General features: G+C 42.7%; 1 long non-coding RNA gene across 1 annotated transcript; it reads left to right on the plus strand.

Moving 5' to 3' along the window:
• Positions 1-2,162: 2,162 nt before the first annotated feature.
• On the plus strand, positions 2,163-17,404 carry LOC117509255. The gene is made up of 2 exons (XR_004560335.1): positions 2,163-2,192; positions 17,271-17,404. It is a non-coding gene; the product is annotated as an uncharacterized LOC117509255 (long non-coding RNA).
• Positions 17,405-26,121: the final 8,717 nt, after the last annotated feature.

The raw sequence follows: 26,121 nt of genomic DNA on the forward strand, positions 1-26,121 counted from the left end.
GGAAAACCATGCAATATCTGTAAGGATCCATTAACCATGAGTGGGAAAAGCTTTTTGTGTTATCATTCATAATCTCTAAAAAAAGAATTCCACCAGCATATGTAATCTTATGAGCACAACTGTATGCTGCATCTGTTTTTGTTGTTGTTGTTGTTGTGTTGTCCTTGTCATTTTGCACTGCTCTGCAGCTGTTGTAACATTTTTGCCCTGCAGGGACAATGAATCTGATATGATTGATTGGTTTTGAGTGCCTTGCACTTTTCCAGCCATTCTTTGTTTTTTGATGTTGACTGATTCCCAGACAAACAAATTTAATTTGTAAAAATTGTTGTATTTTCTCCCCACATTGCAGAAAAAATAAATAAATAAACAAACAAACATATATCTATCAATTTTTATTTTTTAAGCCCTGTGCACACTTATATCATGCCTACCGTAATCATAGTGCAGTATGATTACCCCATTTAGCTATTTACCAGTGATTAGATGGAACAAATTAACTATGACACACACACAAATACACAGTGAAGCAAATAAGCATTTGATCCACTGTTGATTTTGCAAGTTTTCCCACCTACAAAGATCTAATCTTTAGATCTAATTTTTATCATACGTACACTTCAACTGTGAGACAGAATTTTTAAAAAAAAGTCAGAAATCACTGATTTTTAAATAATTTGCATTTTATTGTATGAATTAAGTACGAGGTCTGTTAGAAAAGTATCCGACCTTTTTATTTTTTTCAAAAACCTGATGGATTTGAATCGTGTGCTTGCGTGAGCCAACCTTGAACCTTCGTGCGCATGCGTGAGTTTTTTCACGCCTGTCATTTGTGTCATTTGCTTGTAAGCAGCCTTTGTGTGAGGATGGGTGGAGTCTCTTGTCGTTTTTTCTTTGCAAGGAAAATGGCGGAACGACTGGAGCAGCACGAATGCATCAGATTTTGCCAGAAACTTGGCGACAGCCAGGTGGAAACCATTCGGATTATTCAGACGGCTTTCAGTGACGATGCTATGGGCATCACACAGATTAAGGAGCGGTACAACCGGTTTAAAGACGTCTGCACAACGGTGGAGAGCGAGCCGCGGTCCGGGCGGCCATCAACATGCTGAAATGACCAGATCATTTCCAAAGTGAATGCTGTGGTGATGTGGGACCGTCGTGTGACTGTCCGAGAAATTGCGGAAGAGGTGGACATCAGCACTTTTTCGGCACATTCCACTGTGACATAAGATTTTGCCATGAAATGAGTGGCGGCGAAATTCATGCCGATGGCTTTGGCACGAAGCTGATGGCGCAGCAAAAGCGCCACTGTGTTGAAGTCTTACAGGACATGCTGTGACATGCCCAGCTCTTCCACCATTTCTCGGATAGTCACATGACTGAAAAGCCACCGAAAGCCGTCTGAATCTTCCGAATTGTGCTGTGTGTTTGGGGTCATTGTCACACACACACACACACACACACACACACACACACACACACACACACACACACACACACACACACACACACACACACACACACACACACACACACACACACACACACACTGTTTTCCAAAGTAGAAGTCACACCTGTTAAAAATTGCCTCGAAGATAAAAAGCCCACATATAAACCACACAGGAGTATAAGTTACTTTTTTCTGTATTATCAGCTGTTAAATTTGGAATTTTTGTACATTGTTAGAATGTGTGGTTTTCAGCAAAATGTCCGAACAGAGTAAAAGTCACAAGACTTTCCAAACTAAAACTAAAAAGCGTGCACCTTAAATACATTCCGTAAATGTTGTTTATCTGACACACACATCATCCAGCGCATGCATGGTGTCTTGCAGCATCTTTGATCCACACCCAGAACTGAGTACCGGTAATTTTAACTTTTTTTTCCTTTGTGCATCATGAGATAATGTCAATGTGCAGCCAGCATCACCTGGTGTCTGGTAAATGAGAAGTGAAAGGTCTGTGATGTTTTCAACATGTAGCGCAAAGACAGAGACATGGTGGGGATGGGAGCGAGAGAAGGCTCATCTGACTGATCTAACGGGATGCGCAACTGCAGTGCAAAGTGCCAGAGGGAATTTCTTCATCCACGGCAAGGATTTAATTGTTTTGAGACGTGGTTTTCTGCAGGACGTGTTGATGAATCCACTACAACTAACAGGTAAGACTTTATATTTATTGTGTGTGTGAGTTTACGCCGCATGAGGACCACAGCTTTCAGCCAATCAACAGACAGCATCAATTGACATGTTTCAACTTATGAGAAACCCTGTAAAAATCCATATTAGCCGCATTATTGTCTAAGCCGCAGTGTTTAAAGCATGTGAAAAAAGTAGTGGCTTATAGTCTGGAAATTACGATATTTACATCAGCATGTGTTCACCATGTGTAGCTTTCTGTGCTCATGCTACGTCACAGCATACCGCAAGTGACTCAAGGTTTTTTTTGTGACTGGTTAAAACTGTCAATGGCGGCATTTTTGAAATCGTAGATGATGGATGAATTCCAACCTTCGTGGCAGATATTTCAGTTGTAAGAGCTCCTTATTTTCATTTATACGCATCAATCATTAGTTTATAGCAGTCTATCTTCCCAGCAGTATTTTATCAGTGAGTTTACTTTTCCTTTAATATTTAAAGGATAGGGATTTTTCCAATTTGCAAGACTTTTCCTGACTTTGACCTATGAAAACTGAATCAGTTCTTACCCATCAGGATATGAATCATCTGTAAAAATTTCATAACAGTATATGAAAAATGGTGGGTTACAGGCTGTTCACAAACAGGCTAAAAATCATAACCTTTGTTCAACTGTGTTTTGTTTAAAACCATCAGTGGTCTGTGGGGCCCTCAGGTGGTCTGGGAGGGCGTTCCACAGCCTTGGAGCTGCAGAGCAAAAGGCCTGGTCGCCCATGGTGCAGAGCTTGGTTCTGGGGGCTTCGAGGGTGCTTGTATTTGCTGATCGGAGGGTGCGTAGCGGGGCTAGGGGGTGAGGAGTTCCTTGAGATATTGAGGGGCATGTCCATAAAGGCACTGGTGGGTGAGGAGGGAAACCTTATACTCAATTCTGTGTTGTGTGGGCCGCTGAAGAGGAGGTACTGCTGGCCCACCACCACCAGATGGCACCCTGCTTGGAGTGCGGGCTCCAAGCACGAGAGGGCGTAGGAGCCGCTGGAGGTGACAGCTGTCATCAATCAACACCAGCTGTCACCCATCACCACCACTATAAAGACCGGACTGCAACTCCACCTCCTCGCCGAGAAATCATCTACCATACAGGTAATTTTCTCTGCTGACTTAAACTTTGAGTATTAGTCTGATCTCTTTTTGCAGCCGTTTTCCTGTGATGTGCCTTATCTGCGGAGTTGGCGTTTGGTGTGGACTGCGACGGCTTCGCCTCACACCCCACTCAGATAAGTGGTTAATTCAGGAGCTGCACGAGTGTGTGATTGGAGGTGGAGGTTCTCCCTCCTTAACTGAACACAGACTGTGGGATTACTGAGTGTGCGGACTCACACTCATCCAGAACTGTTTCTGTTTTCTGCCAGCAGTACCGGGTCTGACTACTGAAGACAGTGGCCACCTGGGGCGCAGGGCTTGACAGCTCCGGTGTTCTTCAGGTCCGTTGGTGGTGAGGCTTGTGTGGGTTCCGGCTTCTCTCTCACCGGACGTCTCCTATCTTCGAGCCTGCCACACGTCACCTTTTGTTGGATTGATATAACACATATTTGTATCTGTCTGTATCACGTTGTGCACCTTCACAACATTAAATTGTTACTTTTTGGCTATTCCATTGTCCCTTCATTAACGCCCCCTGTGGTGGGTCCGTGTCACGACACTTCCCCAACATTCTGAGTGGGACAAGGAGCCAGTGAAGAGATTTGAAGATGGGGGTGATGTGACCGTATCTGCGCATCCTGATCAGGATCCTGGCAGCACTGTTCTGGATGTATTGCAGTCTCTGTAAGCTCCTGCCAGCGATCCTGATGAGGAGTGCATTACAGTAATCCAGCCTGGAGGAGACAACGGAGTGGACAAGCTTCTCTGCATCAGCTAGGGTAAGAGTTGAACGGAGCTTGGCAATGTTCCTGAGGTGGTAGAATGATGTTTTACAGAGATGTTTGATGTGGGTGTCAAAAGTGAGTTGTGGGTCAATTTTGACACCTAGGTTTGTGACAGAAGTGGAGAGGGGAATGCTTTGGCCAATGAAGTTAATGCTGGTGATGGTGGAAGAGCAGAGCTGATGTGGAGTGCCAACGAGAATGGCTTGTGTTTTGGAGCTGAAGTTGAAGGAAATTTAACTTCATCCACGCCTCTATCTCCTCCAAGCAGGTAGTCAGTGTGGATGTTGGCAGGAGAGCTGTGGAAGTGGGAGTTGTGTGTCATCAGCGTAGCAATGGTAGGATATCCCATGCTTGCTGATGACCTGGCCCAGAGGAAGCAGGTAGAGGGTGAAAACGGTGGGGCCCAGCACAGAACCCTGGGGGACACCACAGATGACCTTGTGGGCGTGTGACCTTGCTTTGCCCAGGGTGACATGCTCGGTTCTGTCGGTTAGATAGGAAGTGAATCAATGTAAAACATTTTCTGAGAGTCCAATGGTATGTTGCAGAGATGGAGGAGGACTCTGTGTTCAGTTGTGTCAAAAGCAGCTGTTAGGTCAAGGAGGATGAGAAGAGATGGGAAACCAGAATCTGATGCCATCAAAAGGACATTGGTGACCCCGACCAAGGCTGTTTCTGTGCTATGGCCAGGGAGAAAGCTGGACTAGAAGTTCTCAAAAAAATTATTGTGCTTGAGGTGGTTAAGTTGTGCAGCGACCATTTTCTCCAGAACTTTTGATAAAAATGGCAAGTTTGAAATGGGCCTGTAATTGGAGAGGATTTCTGGATGCAAGGTGGGTTTTTTCAGTAGTGGTCTGATGACAGCAGATTTTAATGAAGGTGGGATATGGTCAGCCAGGAAGGAGCGGTTTATGATCATGGTGATGAAAGGAGAGATGGCAGAGATGTTGGCCTTTAGCAGGGCTGAGGGTAAAGGGTCCAGAGCACAGGTGGATGGTTTCATTTTTCTGACAACGTCCTCCACCTCTCCCTGTGTGATGTTAAAGAAGGAGCAGAAAGGCTGGACATTGTCAAACAGTAGGTCAGCAGTTGGGTTGAGCTAGAAACACCGGCTGTGGAGGACGGCTTTCGGACTGTGGTTAGGCGGAGGAAGCCCCGTAGGGCTTGGAGCCCGCTTGTGGTAGCCTGATCACACTTGCCACTGCAAACTGTGAATCGTTTTTCTCCCTTGGATATGCCTGATCAATCAATCAATCAATTTTTTTATATAGCGCCAAATCACAACAAACAGTTGCCCCAAGGCGCTTTATATTGTAAGGCAAGGCCATACAATAATTATGTAAAACCCCAACGGTCAAAACGACCCCCTGTGAGCAAGCACTTGGCTACAGTGGGAAGGAAAAACTCCCTTTTAACAGGAAGAAACCTCCAGCAGAACCAGGCTCAGGGAGGGGCAGTCTTCTGCTGGGACTGGTTGGGGCTGAGGGAGAGAACCAGGAAAAAGACATGCTGTGGAGGGGAGCAGAGATCGATCACTAATGATTAAATGCAGAGTGGTGCATACAGAGCAAAAAGAGAAAGAAACAGTGCATCATGGGAACCCCCCAGCAGTCTACGTCTATAGCAGCATAACTAAGGGATGGTTCAGGGTCACCTGATCCAGCCCTAACTATAAGCTTTAGCAAAAAGGAAAGTTTTAAGCCTAATCTTAAAAGTAGAGAGGGTGTCTGTCTCCCTGATCTGAATTGGGAGCTGGTTCCACAGGAGAGGAGCCTGAAAGCTGAAGGCTCTGCCTCCCATTCTACTCTTACAAACCCTAGGAACTACAAGTAAGCCTGCAGTCTGAGAGCGAAGCGCTCTATTGGGGTGATATGGTACTACGAGGTCCCTAAGATAAGATGGGACCTGATTATTCAAAACCTTATAAGTAAGAAGAAGAATTTTAAATTCTATTCTAGAATTAAGAGGAAGCCAATGAAGAGAGGCCAATATGGGTGAGATATGCTCTCTCCTTCTAGTCCCCGTCAGTACTCTAGCTGCAGCATTTTGAATTAACTGAAGGCTTTTTAGGGAACTTTTAGGACAACCTGATAATAATGAATTACAATAGTCCAGCCTAGAGGAAATAAATGCATGAATTAGTTTTTCAGCATCACTCTGAGACAAGACCTTTCTGATTTTAGAGATATTGCGTAAATGCAAAAAAGCAGTCCTACATATTCTTTTTACAGACTCTTTTTCCAGGCTAAGTGAAGATCTTCTAAATTAGTGAGACGCCATTTCCTCTCCAACTTACGGGTTATCTGCTTTAAGCTACGAGTTTGTGAGTTATACCACGGAGTCAGACACTTCTGATTTAAAGCTCTCTTTTTCAGAGGAGCTACAGCATCCAAAGTTGTCTTCAATGAGGATGTAAAACTATTGACGAGATACTCTATCTCCCTTACAGAGTTTAGGTAGCTACTCTGCACTGTGTTGGTATATGGCATTAGAGAACATAAAGAAGGAATCATATCCTTAAACCTAGTTACAGCGCTTTCTGAAAGACTTCTAGTGTAATGAAACTTATTCCCCACTGCTGGGTAGTCCATCAGAGTAAATGTAAATGTTATTAAGAAATGATCAGACAGAAGGGAGTTTTCAGGGAATACTGTTAAGTCTTCTATTTCCATACCATAAGTCAGAACAAGATCTAAGATATGATTAAAGTGGTGGGTGGACTCATTTACTTTTTGAGCAAAGCCAATAGAGTCTAATAATAGATTAAATGCAGTGTTGAGGCTGTCATTCTCAGCATCTGTGTGGATGTTAAAATCGCCCACTATAATTATCTTATCTGAGCTAAGCACTAAGTCAGACAAAAGGTCTGAAAATTCACAGAGAAACTCACAGTAACGACCAGGTGGACGATAGATAATAACAAATAAAACTGGTTTTTGGGACTTCCAATTTGGATGGACAAGACTAAGAGACAAGCTTTCAAATGAATTAAAGCTCTGTCTGGGTTTTTGATTAATTAATAAGCTGGAATGGAAGATTGCTGCTAATCCTCCGCCCCGGCCCGTGCTATGAGCATTCTGACAGTTAGTGTGACTCGGGGGTGTTGACTCATTTAAACTAACATATTCATCCTGCTGTAACCAGGTTTCTGTTAGGCAGAATAAATCAATATGTTGATCAATTATTATATCATTTACCAACAGGGACTTAGAAGAGAGAGACCTAATGTTTAATAGACCACATTTAACTGTTTTAGTCTGTGGTGCAGTTGAAGGTGCTATATTATTTTTTCTTTTTGAATTTTTATGCTTAAATAGATTTTTGCTGGTTATTGGTAGTCTGGGAGCAGGCACCGTCTCTACGGGGATGGGGTAATGAGGGGATGGCAGGGGGAGAGAAGCTGCAGAGAGGTGTGTAAGACTACAACTCTGCTTCCTGGTCCCAACCCTGGATAGTCACGGTTTGGAGGATTTAAGAAAATTGGCCAGATTTCTAGAAATGAGAGCTGCTCCATCCAAAGTGGGATGGATGCCGTCTCTCCTAACAAGACCAGGTTTTCCCCAGAAGCTTTGCCAATTATCTATGAAGCCCACCTCATTTTTTGGACACCACTCAGACAGCCAGCAATTCAAGGAGAACATGCGGCTAAACATGTCACTCCCGGTCCGATTGGGGAGGGGCCCAGAGAAAACTACAGAGTCCGACATTGTTTTTGCAAAGTTATACACCGATTTAATGTTAATTTTAGTGACCTCCGATTGGCGTAACCGGGTGTCATTACTGCCGACGTGAATTACAATCTTACCAAATTTACGCTTAGCCTTAGCCAGCAGTTTCAAATTTCCTTCAATGTCGCCTGCTCTGGCCCCCGGAAGACAATTGACTATGGTTGCTGGTGTCGCTAACTTCACATTTCTCAAAACAGAGTCGCCAATAACCAGAGTTTGATCCTCGGCGGGTGTGTCGTCGAGTGGGGAAAAACGGTTAGAGATGTGAACGGGTTGGCGGTGTACACGGGGCTTCTGTTTAGGGCTATGCTTCCTCCTCACAGTCACCCAGTCGGCCTGCTTTCCCGGCTGCTCGGGATTTGCCAGGGGGGAACTAACGGCGGCTAAGCTACCTTGGTCCGCACCGACTACAGGGGCCTGGCTAGCTGTAGAATTTTCCACGGTGCGGAGCCGAGTCTCCAATTCGCCCAGCCTGGCCTCCAAAGCTACGAATAAGATACACTTATTACAAGTACCGTTACTGCTAAAGGAGGCCGAGGAATAACTAAACATTTCACACCCAGAGCAGAAAAGTGCGGGAGAGACAGGAGAAGCCGTCATGCTAAACCGGCTAAGAGCTAGTAGCTACGCTAAGCTAGCGGATTCCTAAAAACACGCAAAGTGAATAATGTGTAAATAATTTAGAGGTGATTCAGCAGAAGGAGTGCTTTAGTTAAGGCACGTAAAGATTACACTGGGAAACAAATCGTAATCTAGATAACTAGATCAATCTAACTGCGCAGATTAAACAGCTAACAGATACAGAAAAACACCGCTGTGCTCCGGAACAGGAAGTGAAGGTCTTAGAGACCCTACAAGGCTTATGACGAATGTGGATGTGGAATCCGTTAGCTTAGCAGGGAAATTAGTGCAAAAAATACACTATGGTGATAGTGCAGTTTATCTGCCAGGGAATTGAGGATGGCCTGTTGGCTATTCCAGCAATATCAAAGATTTCGAGTCTGCTGCCTACCATTCACGTGGACTGCCTCAAACCTGAACCTACTTCCAAGCATCTTATATATGCTACTCTGGAACCACCCCTAAATCCAAACAGTCCAACTGTCAACCCCACTGAGATCCTTAGTTTGGGTCTCATTAACATAAGATCACTGTCCTCAAAATCATTGGTGATTAATGATCTAATTATTGATTATCACTTAGATATGATTGGGTTATGTGAAACCTGGCTTAAACCTACAGCTGTCCTCGCCTTAAATGAGGCCTGCCCACCGGCATACACATTTAGTCACGTCCCTCGTAATGCAAAGCAAGAGGGGGGTGTTGCTCTTATTTATAAATCTAGGTTTAGCTTATTAGCTTTGGGGGTCCCAAATATAACTCGTTTGAGCATCTGATTCTCCGCTCTGCCCACAATGCTACTTGTCGCTGCTTGACAGGATGACCCATTTCTTGTTAGCTGGTTGACGATGCTTTTCTGGTGCTTCAAAATCATGCAGTCTGTGGCGCCTTTTAAATTTAAAATGTCACTGACTGTTGGTTGCTGAATTCTGATTAGTTATTTTGCTCCTAGCGATGGATGTGGGTTATTTGTTTGAATCATTGTGTGCCAAATACAGCAAACATATGGATTTTGATTTGTAGCACGTTTAAAATACACCACAAAATCACAACACCATGGCTCTCTTTGGGTCTTTTTTTACTGAGAGGCTGTAATAACACAACATGTGACAGGGCTGCATCAAGTCACATCCTTCTCTCCTCTCAAAATACTGTCTCTTTCAGCTCTAAATGCAGATTGAGTACAACAAAACATTTATACAGAACATGAACAAGATGAACAGCATGATTAAGCACGAATAAAAAAATGATCGTATAGTGGTAATATTTTTTTTTTCTCAATCATACCTGTAATGACACAACATGTGACAGGGCTCCATCAATTCACATCCTTCTCTCCTTAGTAGAGAAGCTTGAATCTTCGACTGGACTGGGTTGCTTGGTGCGAGGGCGTTTCGCTTCAAATCGCAGAAGCTTCCTCAGCTAAAATTCTTGCTCTGGTAGTCTGACTTCTGTCTTGACTCTTGTAGAGAAGAATAACAGAAGCCACAAAAGCTGGAGTTTTAAACCTAACCAGACCCTCCTACCAAGAGGCAGACTGCTATTGGCTAGTGACTTAACAATTGCTCTAATTAGCACCTATTGTGCTCTAGTTAGTACCCTCCTGATGACAGGGTAGCTGTCCCACCTAACGATGGGACTGACACCTCTACTAACGGCTCTCCTGATGACGTGAATGACTCATTACCATGAACAAAAGACCGAAACTGCTTAGACCTGGGTACCCCATTGTAAACAGGGGACAAAGCATGTCTCAGACCCCCTCCCCGGTTAAGGTTGGGTTTCAACTGTTTCACATACAATGCCTCCTTCACTCCCCTCTCAAACCATTTCTTTTCTCTGGCTAAGATATTACCTTCCCTGTCCTCAAACATGTGGTTAGTGTCTTTAAGATGGAGATGAACTGCAGACTGAGGTCCACTGGCGCCCTCTCTGCGGTGCTGGTATAGCCTTTTGTGTAACGGCTGCTTAGTCGACAAGCAGTACCACCGTAATGCATAATGGAATGTCACCCCGAGGGACCATTTTTACCCAAGGCCGTGGGGTGACGCCATTATGCTGCCCAATAAACCAGTCACCATTTGTTTTATTATACATCTGTGTAGTTAATAAATTTATCTTTACATCTGTGTAGTTAATAAATTTATCTTTACAATTGTGTGAAAAATTTGCTAAGTCATACCATAGTGACTTCATGGTACTGTGTTTCAGGCTCTGGCCAGACTTGGTGTTATGTGTCGGACGCAGCTCGGAGAACCGACCAGCGTTTGAAGGATCCAGTATGAAATAAGCAGAGCACGGTACAAAGGCTAACTGAATTTAATACATAACAGTGATACAAAAATAACAGAAAGTGCGGTCTGGCATGGTGCGCTCCCAGCAGCGCTAACGGTCCGGAGCCAGAAGCTGTTTGGACCCAAGGACTCCGCCGACACCCCCCAGGTGGCCGCAACAAACCGAGTCTGTGAAAGAAGGAACCATTATGTGAGTCCACACTCTACACACAGAGAGAACACTTAAAGGTGTACAAACAGCAAACACTTCCTGGCTTGATTACTAATCAGCTTCCCAACCTGCAGGCATGGAACATCCAGTTCACAAAACTCCACTGCAGTGGAAGCCGATACATGACTAACATACAGCTCAATATAATAAAGGTGTGAGGGACACCACATTTACTGACTGTATAAATGTTAGTCACAAAATCTAACGTACCTCAGGAAGTGTGCTGACGAGCGTGAGACCTCACCCCCTCCTCTTTCACAGACCGTGCATCAAACCCTGGACGTTCTCTGCATCCACTGATGATGAGATGGCTCCCGAGACGACGATCTCACCCGTCTGGTCACAAGGTCGAGTCTCTGGCAAATAAACACTGTATACTCCAGTCTTAAATGCCACCATGTTCCAATCCATATAGATGCACCTCAGCTGTGAGTCCTGACGAGCCGCAGGTGATCAGGGTGAGGTCCTGATAACCTCAGCAACACAGCCACTCAGTCCCAAATGCAAGCCACCTGGAAGGAAAAACAAAAGACAGAAACAAAAAGGCAGCCAGGCCCCCCAGCCATACAACAGTACCCCACCCTCACGGGAAGCCTCCCGGCGACCACACAAACCTGGCCCAGGAGAAACACCCCCCTCCAGGGACCATGGCTGGAAACCGCATCTGCATTTGTCTTCCAATAGAATGGTTGATGTCCTCTCCTCTGGCTGCATCCTTGCCTTTGTTTCAGTCAGTCACTTAGCACAGGTGTGGCCAGGAGTTCTTAAACCTGTGCAGTCAGCCTTTATCCAACCATGTGCGGTCATTAGTCATAAAACAAAAAAGACAAACACAAACAACCAAACCACCCCCCCCCCCCTCCCCAGGGGACCATCCTATCAAACCCCGCAATGAGGAGAAAAGAAAAACCCCAAACTTAAGCTTACAAATAAAAGCGCTAAACCCCCCCCCCCCCCCCAAACGACATGTAGGGACCAACACCCCCCAGAGGACCACTCGTCAACCCCAGGAGACGCCTCCCCTCACGACCAACGGACCCAGCCCCGGCCGTCTATGGCTAGATGGACCCACAGCCCTTTCCCCCCCAGAGGACACCACAGTCAAACCCTGAGGGCGGAAACTGGGGGGAAAACACCCCCCCCCCCCAGGTGCAGAGGTTACCTGGGAAACGCCCAGCATAACCACACTGCACCACTCCAGCAACGCCGACACTACGGCTCACACGGCTGGAGCCAGAGGAGAAGAGAGGGAACAAAAAGAAAATACCCCAAACCCCCCCCTCCCCTCCCGGGTGCAGAGGTTACCTGGGAAACGCCCAGCACAACCTAACTGCACCACTCCAGCAACGCCGACACTACGGCTCACATGGCTGGAGCCAGAGGATAAGAGAGGGCATAACAAAAAACAAAACAAAAAAAAAGAAAGAAAAAACAACAACCCAAATACCCCCCCCCATGACCCCCCAGGGGACCGTCCCATCAAACCCTGGGAGGTGAAAATGAAAAAAAAATAAATAAAAAGAAAGACTAACACACTGACATAAGGTTGCTCGGGTCTTTTTTTTTTTTTTTCTTGGCAGAACTGCAGGGTCACGACCCCAGACACTAAATAGTGAAAAACAAAAAATAAAATCCCACACAAAAACCAACTCAAAAAACACCCACACAAAATGAACTAACACAAAACAAATAAGTGATTTATACCGTCAAGCTCCAACAAATGGAACACACCTGTTCCAACTTAAGAGCTTGACGGTAATGTGACTCAGTCACCAAAAGAGGGAGCCAAAGTGCTAAAAATGAAAAACCCCCTTTGGTAACAGAAAACAAACTCATGCTGCCTTTCTGTGAACAGCACACAACCAAAAATGTGATTCAACTAAATAACACCGGAGCTGACACAACAGACGCAGTAGCTATCATTACCCGGGGAAACGGGGCTACGACTGTAACACAGGAAGCACCGCGACCCGTGCCACAGAGCTCCGCCGTGCGCGTTCACCCATTACAGACTCACTCCTGCAGCTCCCGTTCAAACCTCTTATCCGGTCGAAGTGCGACGCGAAGCCGTCGCCAGTCACACTCCACCACGACCCTCGGATAAGGCACACACACAGGAACACGGCTGCAAGAGAGCACAAATCAGTATTCAGTAATGGGTTCTCAAACACGCACCATCCGGGCGGAGAGCACCCGCAACTGATCCGGATAACTTCTGAATGTCTGCTGCCGCCTTCCTGGCGCGTTACCGTCTCTGCTACCGCTGGGTCCATGATGTTTGGCCAGAGACTACTGTTATGTGTCGGACGCAGCTCGGAGAACCGACCAACGTTTGAAGGACCCAGTATGGAATAAGCAGAGCACGGTACAAAGGCTAACTGAATTTAATACATAACAGTGATACAAAAATAACAGAAAGTGCGGTCTGGCGTGGTGCGCTCCCAGCAGCGCTAACGGTCCGGAGCCAGAAGCTGTTTGGACCCAAGGACCCCGCCGACACCCCCCAGGTGGCCGCAACAAACCGAGTCTGTGAAAGAAGGAACCATTATGTGAGTCCACACTCTACACACAGAGAGAACACTTAAAGGTGTACAAACAGCAAACACTTCCTGGCTTGATTACTAATCAGCTTCCCAACCTGCAGGCATGGAACATCCAGTTCACAAAACTCCACTGCAGTGGAAGCCGATACATGACTAACATACAGCTCAATATAATAAAGGTGTGAGGGACACCACATTTACTGACTGTATAAATGTTAGTCACAAAATCTAACGTACCTCAGGAAGTGTGCTGACGAGCGTGAGACCTCACCCCCTCCTCTTTCACAGACCGTGCATCAAACCCTGGACGTTCTCTGCATCCACTGATGATGAGATGGCTCCCAAGACGACGATCTCACCCGTCTGGTCACAAGGTCGAGTCTCTGGCAAATAAACACTGTATACTCCAGTCTTAAATGCCACCATGTTCCAATCCATATAGATGCACCTCAGCTGTGAGTCCTGACGAGCCGCAGGTGATCAGGGTGAGGTCCTGATAACCTCAGCAACACAGCCACTCAGTCCCAAATGCAAGCCACCTGGAAGGAAAAACAAAAGACAGAAACAAAAAGGCAGCCAGGCCCCCCAGCCATACAACACTTGGAGCACAGCAGTGAGAAGCTTCTCGAACTCGTCGGGTGAAACACCATGCAAATCTTTCCTGTCATCCTTCGCTAAAAACTCCTTGAACAGTGCGGAACTTTTCTTGATAGTTTTCGCGGTACTCTCACTGTCTTTATTGGACAGAAGAGCATTTTTCCCATCAGTATCCACGGACGCAAACCTTCTTCTCTCCGCCATGATGTCGTGACGTAGAGAGAGGAGTAGAGAGAGAGAGATGAGAAGTGAAGTAGAGAGAGAGAGAGAGAGAGACAAGTAGAGAAGTGGAGAGAGAAGTGAAGAAGAGAGCGAGAGAGAGATGAGTAGTCATCTGCGATGTATCACCCCTGTGCGTGTGCGAAACATTGTTGCTCCGTTATGACAAAATTGGTCCACAATCACTCATAATGTTTCCCGAAATGGTGCAGAATCAGTCAATAATGTGGCTATTGTTAACTTTGAATGATTTATTATGAAAAGTATTGCAATTATTACACACGAATCAGCCAATCAGAACAAAGGATTTCAGTCAGATGTATAATAAAACAAGTTATCCAGACCATTACAGAACCAAGCCTCTGTCAGCTTTAATTATTTATCTATTTTTTAATCTTTAGGTCACAGGTGTGATATTTGTTCACTCCGGGGGTCTATGCACAATGATGATTCAATATTTAAAGTTCTTTAGATTAATGGTGGCAGGAAGAAGTGTTTTTTCTGAGCCCATGGGATTGCAGTGTCTATTCAAATAGCGGTGCAAGGACACTGAAGTACATTGCCATTTGAACTTTTTTTCTGAATAGATACTGGCATCACGTGAACTTGGAACACTAACTTCTTTATGGGGCCCTGTTTAGCCATAACAGTGTGAGATATGGGCATCAATGCATTTTAAGGCCTCTGTTGCATAAGGACAGCTCATCCAAGTTTGCTAGAAATTGCTCTGTGAGAGTAGCTTCTCTCACTCAAAGTCTAAAAATGTAAAGCTTAGCTATAAACATAAATTCCAACTCCTAAGTCAGAGTATTTTGGACTTAATTTGCAGCAGTCATTATGAAATACAAATGTTACACTATAGGGTAAATCTATCTGGAGTACTTGCTGTACAACTGATTGCCTGTGTTAACTGTAATCTGTTTGTCCATATGCAGTGCATCCAGAAAGTATTCACAGCACTGCAGTTTTTTATTTTTAATAAATTTGCAAACATATTTTTTTCATATCATCATTATGGGGTGTTGTGAGTAGCATTTTGAGGCAAAAACGAATTCATCCATTCTGATATTAGTCTGTAACATAACAAAATGTGGAAAAAGTGAAGTGCTGTGAATACTTTCTGGATACGCTGCATATAGTTTGACTAGGTATAAAAATAGCTACATTTTAAATGGTTGCTGCAATATTAAGGAAAATATGCAGTTAATAGGCATAACTACAGTAAGTCACTGTCCAACACTTTAATGGACCTGACTGTATCCTGACTTTAGTGTCTTGTATGTAATTAACTATGACAGTGACTCAAATTTGCATTCTTTGAAGGCTGCATTCATCGACTGCATGTGTCAGAGTAGTGCAGTGAGGCCGTCTCATTTTGAGTGGCCCCCTTTCCCACTAAAACAGCTGTATCTTTTGCTTGCTCAAACAATTCCTTGAGTGATTCTGCAAGGCCAACATCCCCACCAAGACAAAATGGTTCTTAAATAAATAATAATAAAAAAAAGATGGACAATTCCAGGCTCCATATGAACGATTATTTATACTTACCAAAAAAATTATCTATAGTAAGTACAGAGAAATTATTACTAAACTACAGGTTATGCCCACTACACTAAGTTGTGCTGTTAAATTTAGTTGATTTTAATCATTTGCTGACTGCATCAGTTGATGCAGCGTGTGATTACACACTGATGTACCAAGTGAAGAAAACTTTAATGCAAACTCATAACTTCATCTAAACCATTTAACCGTCAACACAAGTTGCAGCATGTGTGCTCAGACTGAGCAGCAAAAATACAAACTTTACAAGCACAAACACTTCCTAAAAGGTATCCACAAACCAGGGGACTGTGGGATGTGGAAACACTTTGGATTTTGATGCACCTGATCCACTGGTATACAAATATTAAGAAGTTGTCTGCTTCAGAAATAAAATGGCATGTTGAATTCAAATATGACAGTAACAATGGCTAATTGGCTCCTGTTTCCAAGGTATATAAGGTTTTACATTTTGCATCTACTTAATTATTTTGTGTTAACAGTAGAGTTTTCATGAAAAATCATAAACATAGGTCTTTTTTATGTTTCTCTGACTGTTTATATAATTTTTCACCTGCTCTCTTTTTGTAACACTTTAAAAATCAGCAAAAGGATATATATTAACCCGTAGTAGCATGTAGTAGCATTTCTTAAAACTACAGCCACTCAACAATTTCAAACAACATTTTCATTGCCAGTGGCCCAAAATTAGTAAAGTTTGAGTATCTTTATTTCAGAAGCATTTTGTCTGTAGACCAGTTAACAGTAACAAGTTGAAGGGAACAGTGAGGACAGTGCATTTCCCCAACAAATATCAGTGATCAGGCTGGTGTGTCCAGTGGTCAACTAAATATGACCTCATCCCTTTTCATTCCTCCTAATCCCTTCTGTGTCTGAATTTGGTTTGCTCATATGTTAGGAAAAAAAAAAACATCCATTGTGTTACAGTTCAAACTGATCCTCCGGGTGGTCCGGCCCGCGTGCGTGCAAGTGTGGATTTGTCTGTCTGTGTGTGACCCTGCGATAGAGTGGCCTCCCATCTAGGGTGTACCCCACCTGCTGTCCAATGACTGCTGGGACAGGCTCAAGCCCCCACGTGACTCTTATTTGGAGCAAGCAGGTGTAGAAAATGAATTCCTCGACAAAAATTGGATCAGAAGTATTTTAAAATATTAGTTGGATAATATAGATTTTTCAATATTTGCACATTGTTTTTACTCTTTAACAATTTTTTTTAAGTAAATGTTTAATTCCTGGCAGCACAGTGGATTAGTGGTTAGCACTGTTGCCTCATAGTGAGAAGGTTATGGGTTTGATTCCCACCTGTGGCCTTTCTGTGTAGAGTTTGCATGTTCTCCCTGTGTTTGCGTGGGTTCTCTCTGGGTGCTCCGGCTTCCTCCCACATCCAAAGACATGCAGGTTCGGTGGATTGGAAACTTTAAATTGTTCATAGGTGTGAATGTGTTTGTTTGTCTATAAGTGGCCCTACGACAGAGTGGCGTCCTGTCCGGGGGTACCCCGCCTCATGTTGCATGACCGCTGGGATAGGCTCCAGCCCCCTGTGACCCTTAATTGGACTAAGCAGTTGAAGATGAGTGTGTGTGTGTGTGTGTGTTTAATTTCTCTGCACACTGTGAGCTCCGTGTCGGTGTGGCGCTTTCTGCAGGTTCCTGCAGTTTGCACATGTGCCAGTTTTATTGTCTTCTTCACAAAGTCACACTGCAGGTCTGAATACACCAGATGCACTGACTGAAGGACTCAGGTTCATCTTAATGTTGGAGTAATGTGGGTTATTTATTAATTTGTTGGTTTATATTTATCAAGGTCCTCCAGAAAGTTGACGTTTGTGATAAATTGCTATTATTTTGTTACTGGTTTATTTCAGGCCACAGCTCATTTTAAGGAGACACGTCTGTCTTACTGTTCATGCAGGCACAATGTTAATGCCTGACGATATGATGCTTCTTATAATGCTGTTGGACACAACATCGGTGATGTTACCCAGGGGCAGGCGGGCCTGGCTGTTTGGGGTGTTTAGAACATCATACACGCTCACCTGGGTGACCCAGCTGAAGTTGGTGAGGTGTTTCATGATTGTGAAGATCATGTTGATTTGGAGTATTTTCTTCTGCCGTGCTGACTTCCATCAGTTTTCCAGCTGTGGAAGGTTTCCAACATTGGGTTTTTCTTTTTCTGCAGATGGGCTCACCTGCTGCCCTCAACCAGGCCTGTAGCATGAAGGAAAGCAAACCAATAAATTGCCTGGGGCCCCAACCTGGCCTGGGGCCCTCACAACTGGTTATGAATTTTATGCAATGACAGCATTCTGCACCCATCCAGATGTGAAGAAGATGTAGGCCTCGAAACGTTTGTATGCATTCAGGGCCTCTCCTGTGTAGGGTGTTAGAGTGTTGATAAAGTAGTTGAAAATGTCTGGATAGTTGGAATTTGTTCCATGTGTGCAGTGCACATAGCTTTAAGTTTTGGCTACAGGCTGTTTCTGAGTAATGCAAAAGTAACAAGTAATGATTTACTTTTCACTGAAAGTAAAATCATTTTTGAAGTAGCGAGTGACATTACATGTGACATTACTTTTTTGAGTGACGACCTCAACAATGTTCAGCATTGTTCGTGTTGGAAAAATACTGAACCTTCATTTTCAAAATTAATGTTGATAAAAAAATGTTGAAATTTCCAGATAAGTAAAATCAACTCTTCAAAGACAAAAAAAAAAAAAAAAAAAAAAAAAAAAAAAAAAAAAATTCTTGTAGAATCGCCATCAAATCGTCCAGTCATGACACAGGTTAGTTATTTTATGAGATGCAAAAATTTCTGTCTACAAAACAGGTAGCACAGAACAAGAATAAAAGTCTTCAGTGTCAGTACATAGATCCATATAATGAAATATGTCCTCTGCATTTAACCATCTTAATTACAGTTTGACACAATCCAACCAGGAGGAGCCTGTGCAGCTACAGTCCAGAGCACAGGGATCAACTCCAGATGTGGAGATGTTGGAGTGCCCAGAGGAAACTCAGACACCAGAAGCGAATTCTGGAGTCTGTAGGGGCCCTTAACAAAAGTTCACAGGTGGGCCCTCCAACAAGGGTTCATCATCATGATGTTGTACTGTAGGTGTGGCCCTGGACTTATCACCGTCACTGTGAGGCCTTTACCTGAGTTCTGCACTACTTTACCACCTGAATCATTTTAATAATCTTCTATTTATTTAAAGTGATTGGAGACCAAAAACATTCCACATGATCTTTTTATTTGAAGTAAGAAATATTAACAATACAGTGATCAAGGAAAGTAATTCAATATGTGTTTGAAGATAATTCGATGTTACATTAATGCTGCTGTGAGAAGATGAACAAATATGTTACAGTAGTGCTGCTCTTTAAGAAAATTAGTAAGTTTAACATCAAAGAGTAAAAAAGTGATGATCCTGAAGAAAGAATAAAGTGATATAGCAGGGTTTTTCTTGACTTTTTATTAGCAGCTGGGGCAGGCCAGGAAACGCCCTCCAATCTACACTACACATTATTACTATATTAAAAATTGTCCTCGAACGTGGATTTTAAGGAGTCCCGCCTGTCATTGCCATCCTTCAGGGAGGGGGAGTCCTGCTGTACAGGATGACCTTCGTGGGGTCATCAGGTAGTGGAAAGATGATGTCACAGACGTCTTTAAGAAGATCCAGGTTCTCCAGGATGCATTCAGGCAATTTGGTCTGAAAAAGATACAAATACATTAGAGTTAAAAGTCCATCAGTCTATCAGTCAATTAGTAAAGTTTGACTATATTTCAGAAGCATTTTGGCTGTAGACCAGTGAAATTGATCCTTTCAGAAGAGTTCTCACAGACACTCATTAAGTCAGTTTTTAATGACGTGGTGTTTTGTAAAGTCATTCATTGATCACAGCTGCTCTGACTGATGAAGAGGGTAAAAGCAGATGGAGTGTTTCAGAATGTCACTTACTTTGTATTTGTCCTGGAAAACCTTCGGCAGCGCCTTGGCCCACAGTCCACGAGGGAAGGTCTTCAGCAGCTCCATCAGCTTCAGCTTCAGTTCTGCACTGAGAGCTGCAGGGGAGGAAGGAGGGCTGGAGGAGGAGTATTAGAAAGAATTCATCAGATGATTCTCAGATGATGTGATACTTTACCATCACTTCACTGTGTGTGACATGAATTTCATCTCAGCTTTAATTCAACATTTCAACTATTTCACTCCCTGACTGTTCCCTCTTCTTGTTCCCCACAGACACTGATTTACCCTCAAACATCAGACCATCATTTGAACGTTTGTCCAAACTTCATATGTGGATGACAGTCAGCTCCGGGAGTTGCCCCTAAAGGGTTTGTTTTGGCAAAGGTCAAGGTGGTGAAAGGTCAAAATTTTCTGCACCAAACACAGCACACATTTGGCGGTGGATTCTGGAATTGCCCAGGTCAGATTAAATTGATGAAGGTGAAGGTCATTGTTGTCAAAAAAGAAAAATGTTTCTCAGTGGGATTTACATTAAACTTGGGACACATTTGGAGGTGGTGTTTGGAATTGAGTAAATTCACATTTTCCTGACCTTTGTCATTGGGGCTGAGCTCATGTCTTCCTGTCATTATTGGCTAACTCCCCCTAGGTCCTTTTACTGATTTCTACCAAACTTGGCATGCCAATGAAAGCTGACCCTGAAACTGCCCTGAAATAATTAATTTTGACAAAGGTCAAGGTAAAGGAATTCGATTTTCAAATCAATCGGGTCTCTCCATGCAACCAAAGTAGGGGTTGTGTCCAAATTCTTGCCACTTTATTGGACCTGTTTCTTGTGGCTGCTGGACTGTCCCAGGGCTGTCCCTTGTCAACAATCCTGTTTGTGATTTTTGTTTTTTCTTATGGACAGGATTTCAAAGCTCAGTCAGAGATTGGAGGGTGTCCAGTTTGGTGGCCTCAGAATCACATCTCTGCTTTTTGCAGATGATGTGTTTCTGTTGGGGTCAGACTGAGACCTCTGATGTTCACTGGGCATGTTTGAGGCCCAACATGAAGCAACTAGGATGACAATCAGCACCTCCAAATGGTCATGAGCTTTGGGTAGGGACTGAAAGAACAAGATCATGAATAAAAGGGAAAAGAGGTCCCTTTGTACGGTATTCCAGTCTTACAGTCAGGGACAGGGTGAGACGTTTTAACAGTGATGGAGACTTGGAGTAGAGCCATGGAGCTTTCAGACTGAAAGCAGCCCACAGAGGTGGTTCAGGCATCTACTGAGGAAGCCCCCTGGTCATTTCCCACACAAAGTCTTCCAGGCACATGGGAGGAGGTCGCAGGGAAGACCCAGGACACACTGGAGGGATTTGATCTTCCAGGTGGTTTGGGAACACAGAGGTATTCTCCTGAAGGGGGTTAAAGGTCAGAACAGGGAAGTTTGGGTTGAGCTGCTTAGTCTGCTGACACATGACCCACACCCAGATAACTGCCAAAAATGAATGAATGAATGAATGAATTTGTAGCAAATGTGAGCTAGACTCTGGAATTGCCCTGCCATGTCAGCAAGAAGTCAATGATTTGGGTGAAGTCACGGTCAAACGTCAGACTGCCGTAGCTGTTATTGTCTTCATGCCCACAATAAGTCCTCTTACTGAGTCATAAAAAAAGACACAAGGAACCGATGCAAGTGTGTAAGTCCAACTCTAAATCACATCATTCACTCACTGTGCTGAAGGCGGGCGTGAGGACCTGCGTTCTGATGGGACCATCCTGATGTCCCTCATCATGATGATACCGACATTCTGTCCATTGGGGTTGGACGGCCTGCGAGGAGTCTGAGGTTTGTCTGCAGAGAGAAAGAGAGAGAAACGGTCTTCAGCTAAAGTCCAGAGTTTCTGAGACAGAGACGTGTGTCTGTCTCACTGCTACTGACTGTACAGATCTGCAGAAATCTGATCCATCAAACACAATAATAATTCAATTAAAGGTGGCAACATAACGAGACACTGACAAAATAAATGTCCATGTCTCTCCTGGACTCAGCAGCTGCACACAAACATTTCCTCAGGTTTAAAGTTGTATCAGGTAAATATGGCTCAGGGTTGTTTTATGCAAAGCACCAAACCAAAAGATTTACAGACTTTTCCAAACTGTCTGAAAACCTTTGTCATGACTTTAATGTCATTTTGTATTTATTCTAAGACAACGCTGCACATGCAACATTCATACTGTATAGAAATTAAGAACATTGATATGAAGAATGTTTTGTTTTTTCTGAAAAGGGATTCGATCCTCAGAGCGACTGACTCAGGAACATCTTGATTGTCTGCTCAGTCCTAATCCAGAAACGTCACTTATGGTTCAAATGGAAAGAAAAATGTACAATAAACAACAAGCAGCAGAAACAGCTGGAAAGGAGTTTGTTTTCAGATACGTTAATCTGTTTGTAAGATTACGCACAACTTTTCAAGACGTTTACTGAATCATTCAGAAAAACATGCCCCTCAGCAACAATCGACTTGTAATTTCTTCGTGCACAGCAGCAAAGTAAAAGGAGGGTGAATTAACGCACAATCATTTCATAAGTTCTTCACATTTCTCCCTTTGTCCTCAGGTCGTCACAGCAGATCCACAATGGAGCCACATGTTGATTCAGTAAGTGTTTAAGGCCACATGACATGGAAAACCAGCTGGGATGGTCTTGAACCAACATCCCTACACGCCGGAAACAAGTGCACAAACCGCTTGGGCACTTTCATTTTAAAGAGCATTTTTTAACATTTACTGAGAAAAACATGCACACGTGTACATCCACAGAAAGTCTCTTCAGCCAACCAGATGTATCTGATTAGACTTTGGCTGATTCTGTTCCGACATTGATTAACTTTGAGCTTGCTTCGTACTGTTATGTTGTTCCAACTCCACAATGGAACAGTTAAAATTGTTTTTGTCCCAAGTGAAATGTTGAATCTAAAAATGTATAAAAATAATGCTCAGGTTGAAAAATCCCACAGTTCCCCTTTAAAAGATTATATTCCAAAACCAAATCTTACCGTTGAATACTCGCAGTGCGGCTGGTCTGACCCTACCATCGCTGTGGATCTGGTGTGGTTGGTTCATCACCTTGGAGACCTGCTGAGGGCTTCTCACCTTGGCTGTCTGGGGCTCAGTGGAAGAAAAGCACATCATCTGCAAAAGAGTAAAAAGCAGACATTGATGTGTATAATCCACAACCATAACCAGCAGTAAAATATTAGTATTTGGTGTAATTATATGGATATTGGATGGTGTCATAATGGCACATATTGTCAGTATTGTGAAAAGTAACTTTGACAAGTTACTTTTTTAGTTACTTTTTTAGTTGCTTTATACAGTTGCTTTATGCAGTTACTTCATTAGCAGCATTATGCAATTACTTTATTAGAATCTGCCGAAAACTTGCAACTGATAAATAATGTAACTAATAAGGTAACGGGTAATGTAACTTGGTTACTCGTAGCAATCAACAAAGTAACTAATAGTTACTTTTCTGAGTACTAAATCTTAAAAATAACCAAATTAGATTATGAGTAACTTTATTAATTACATTCAGCAGCTGCTGACAAGGTATCCGCAGCTGCTAATGAACTAACTGTATGAAGTAACTGTAAAATATAACTGTATAAATTAACTAATGAAGTAACTTTCCAAAGTTACTTTTCCCAACACTGCATATTGTTTTATCAGGGTTATTTTCACATGTTGGCTGTAATCTTGATGTGACACACCAGCTGCTGCATTCAGCATATTAAGTTCATTTGTCAAAGTATTTCAGCTATTCTTCATAATTTTATGCTACCAGCTGTTTATTTTATGCACCTTGTCTTATAGATATGTTGTGAAACAGAAGCTACAGTCCCAATTTTATCACTTTCCTCTGTGTGAGGTTGGAACCATCAGCAGCTGATGGTTAGCAAACAAAATGGAAATTTAATTCTGATGTGAAAAATATTCAACAGGCAGTAAGTATATAATATAGAAATATGTCCACCATTGGACACATGACGGTTCTTCAGTCAGTCTGTTTTGTCCTTTCTTTTTTTTTTGTTTTGTGCTTTTCTTCCTTCTTTTTTTCCTTTAGGATCTCTCAAGATCACTTGCTTAATGTGACTGAAGTCTGATTTCTTCCATTTACGGTGAAGGGTTTGCTACAGTTCTTTCAAGAAGAAACTTTAAAAGTGAATTTACAGGGTTTGATACAAGTTTCACTTCAAGACCATGTAGTTTTTGGATGAGATTTGATGTAATCAACCTGAAATTGCTTACATTTGACAAGAGAAGTGTCAGAAATGATTTTGTTCCTCAAATAAAAGGAATGTAATATGCTGCTAAAATTAAGAACAGATATTATTTATATTGGAGTTTCTGTTTTAGATTTCTGAGTCTCACAATTAATGTTGGTAAAACAAAAGGCAAGAAAAATCTTCACATTTCATTGTAAACACTGGTATACAAATATTTAGAAGTTGTCTGCTTCAGAAATACAATGTGCTATTTATTATGGATTTTGGCATGTTGGATTTAAATATGACAATAACACTGGCTAATTGGCTACTTTTTCCAAGATATATAAGGTTTTACGTTTTGCGCCTACATAATTATATTGTATTAACAGTAGAGTTTTCATGAAAAATCATAAACATAGGTCTTTTTTATGTTTCTCTGACTGTTTGTATAATATTTCACCTGTTCTCTTTTTGTAACACTTTAAAAATCAGCAAAAGTGTTATATATTAATCCTTAGTAGCACAGTAGTACCATTTCTAAGAACTACAGCCAATCAACAATTTCAAACATTTTCATTCTCCGTGGCCAAAAATTAGTAAATTTTGACTACCTTTATTTCAGAAGCATTTTGGCTGTAGACCAGTGAAACTGATCCTTGGGGGTTGATACGAATTGTTCTGTGGTGAATTCTAAAAGTTAATTTATATATATATATATATATACAAGGTCTGTTAGAAAAGTATCAGACCTTTTTATTTTTTGCAAAAACCTGATGGATTTGAATCAAGTGTGCTTGCATGAGCCAACCTTGAACCTTCGTGCGCATGCATGAATTTTTTCATGCCTGTCGATTGCGTCAGTTGCTGGTAAGCAGCCTTTGTGTGAGCTCGTGTGTAGTGCTCTTGGCGGATTTTCATTGCAAGGAAAAAGACGGAACAACTGGAGCAGCACTACTGCATCAAATTTTGCCAGAAACTGGGCGACAGCCACGTAGAAACCATTCCGATGATCAGACGGCTTTCAGTGACTTTTCAGTCGTGTGACTATCCGAGAAATTGTGGAAGAGGTGGGCATGTCACAGCATGTCCTGTGAGACTTCAACACGAAGGTGCTTTTGCTCCGCCATCAGCAGCAGCATGAATTTCACCGCCACTCTTTTCATGGCCAAATTTTCTGTCACAATGGAATGTGCCGAAAAAGTGCTGATGCCCACCTCTTCTGCAATTTCTCGGATAGTCACACGACGATCCCGCATCACCACAGCGTTCATTTGGTAATGATCTGGTCATTTCAGCATGTTGATGGCTGACCGGAGCGTGGCTCGCTCTCCACAGCTGTGCGGACGTCTTTAAACCGGTTGTACCACTCCTTAATCTGTGTGATGCCCATAGGATCATCTCCGAAAGCCGTTTGAATCATCCGAATGGTTTCCACCTGGCTGTCGCCCAGTTTCTGGTAAAATTTGATGCAGTAGCGCTGCTCCAATCGTTCCGTCATTTTCCTTGCAATGAAAATCTGCCGAGCGCACAACACAGGTCCTCACACAAAGGCTGCTTGCCAGCAAATGACGCAATCGACAGGTGTGAAAAAATTCACGCATGCGCACGAAGGTTCAACGTTGGCTCATGCAAGCACACGTGATTCAAATCCATCAGGTTTTTGCAAAAAATAAAAAGGTCGGATACTTTTCTAACAGACCTTATATATATATATATATATATATATATATATATATATATATATATATATATATACATATATATATGTATATATATACATATATGTGTATATATGTATAAATATATATGTATATATATATGTATATGTATATATGTGTATATATATATATATATATATATATATATATATATGTATGTATATATATATATATATGTATGTATATATATATATATATATATGTATACACTCAACAAAAATATAAACGCAGCACTTTTGGTTTTGCTCCCATTTTGTATGAGATGAACTCAAAGATCTAAAACTTTTTCCACATACACAATATCACCATTTCCCTCAAATATTGTTCACAAAC

This window comes from Thalassophryne amazonica, chromosome 4 (genome assembly GCF_902500255.1).
Source record: "Thalassophryne amazonica chromosome 4, fThaAma1.1, whole genome shotgun sequence".
Lineage (NCBI taxonomy): Eukaryota > Metazoa > Chordata > Actinopteri > Batrachoidiformes > Batrachoididae > Thalassophryne > Thalassophryne amazonica.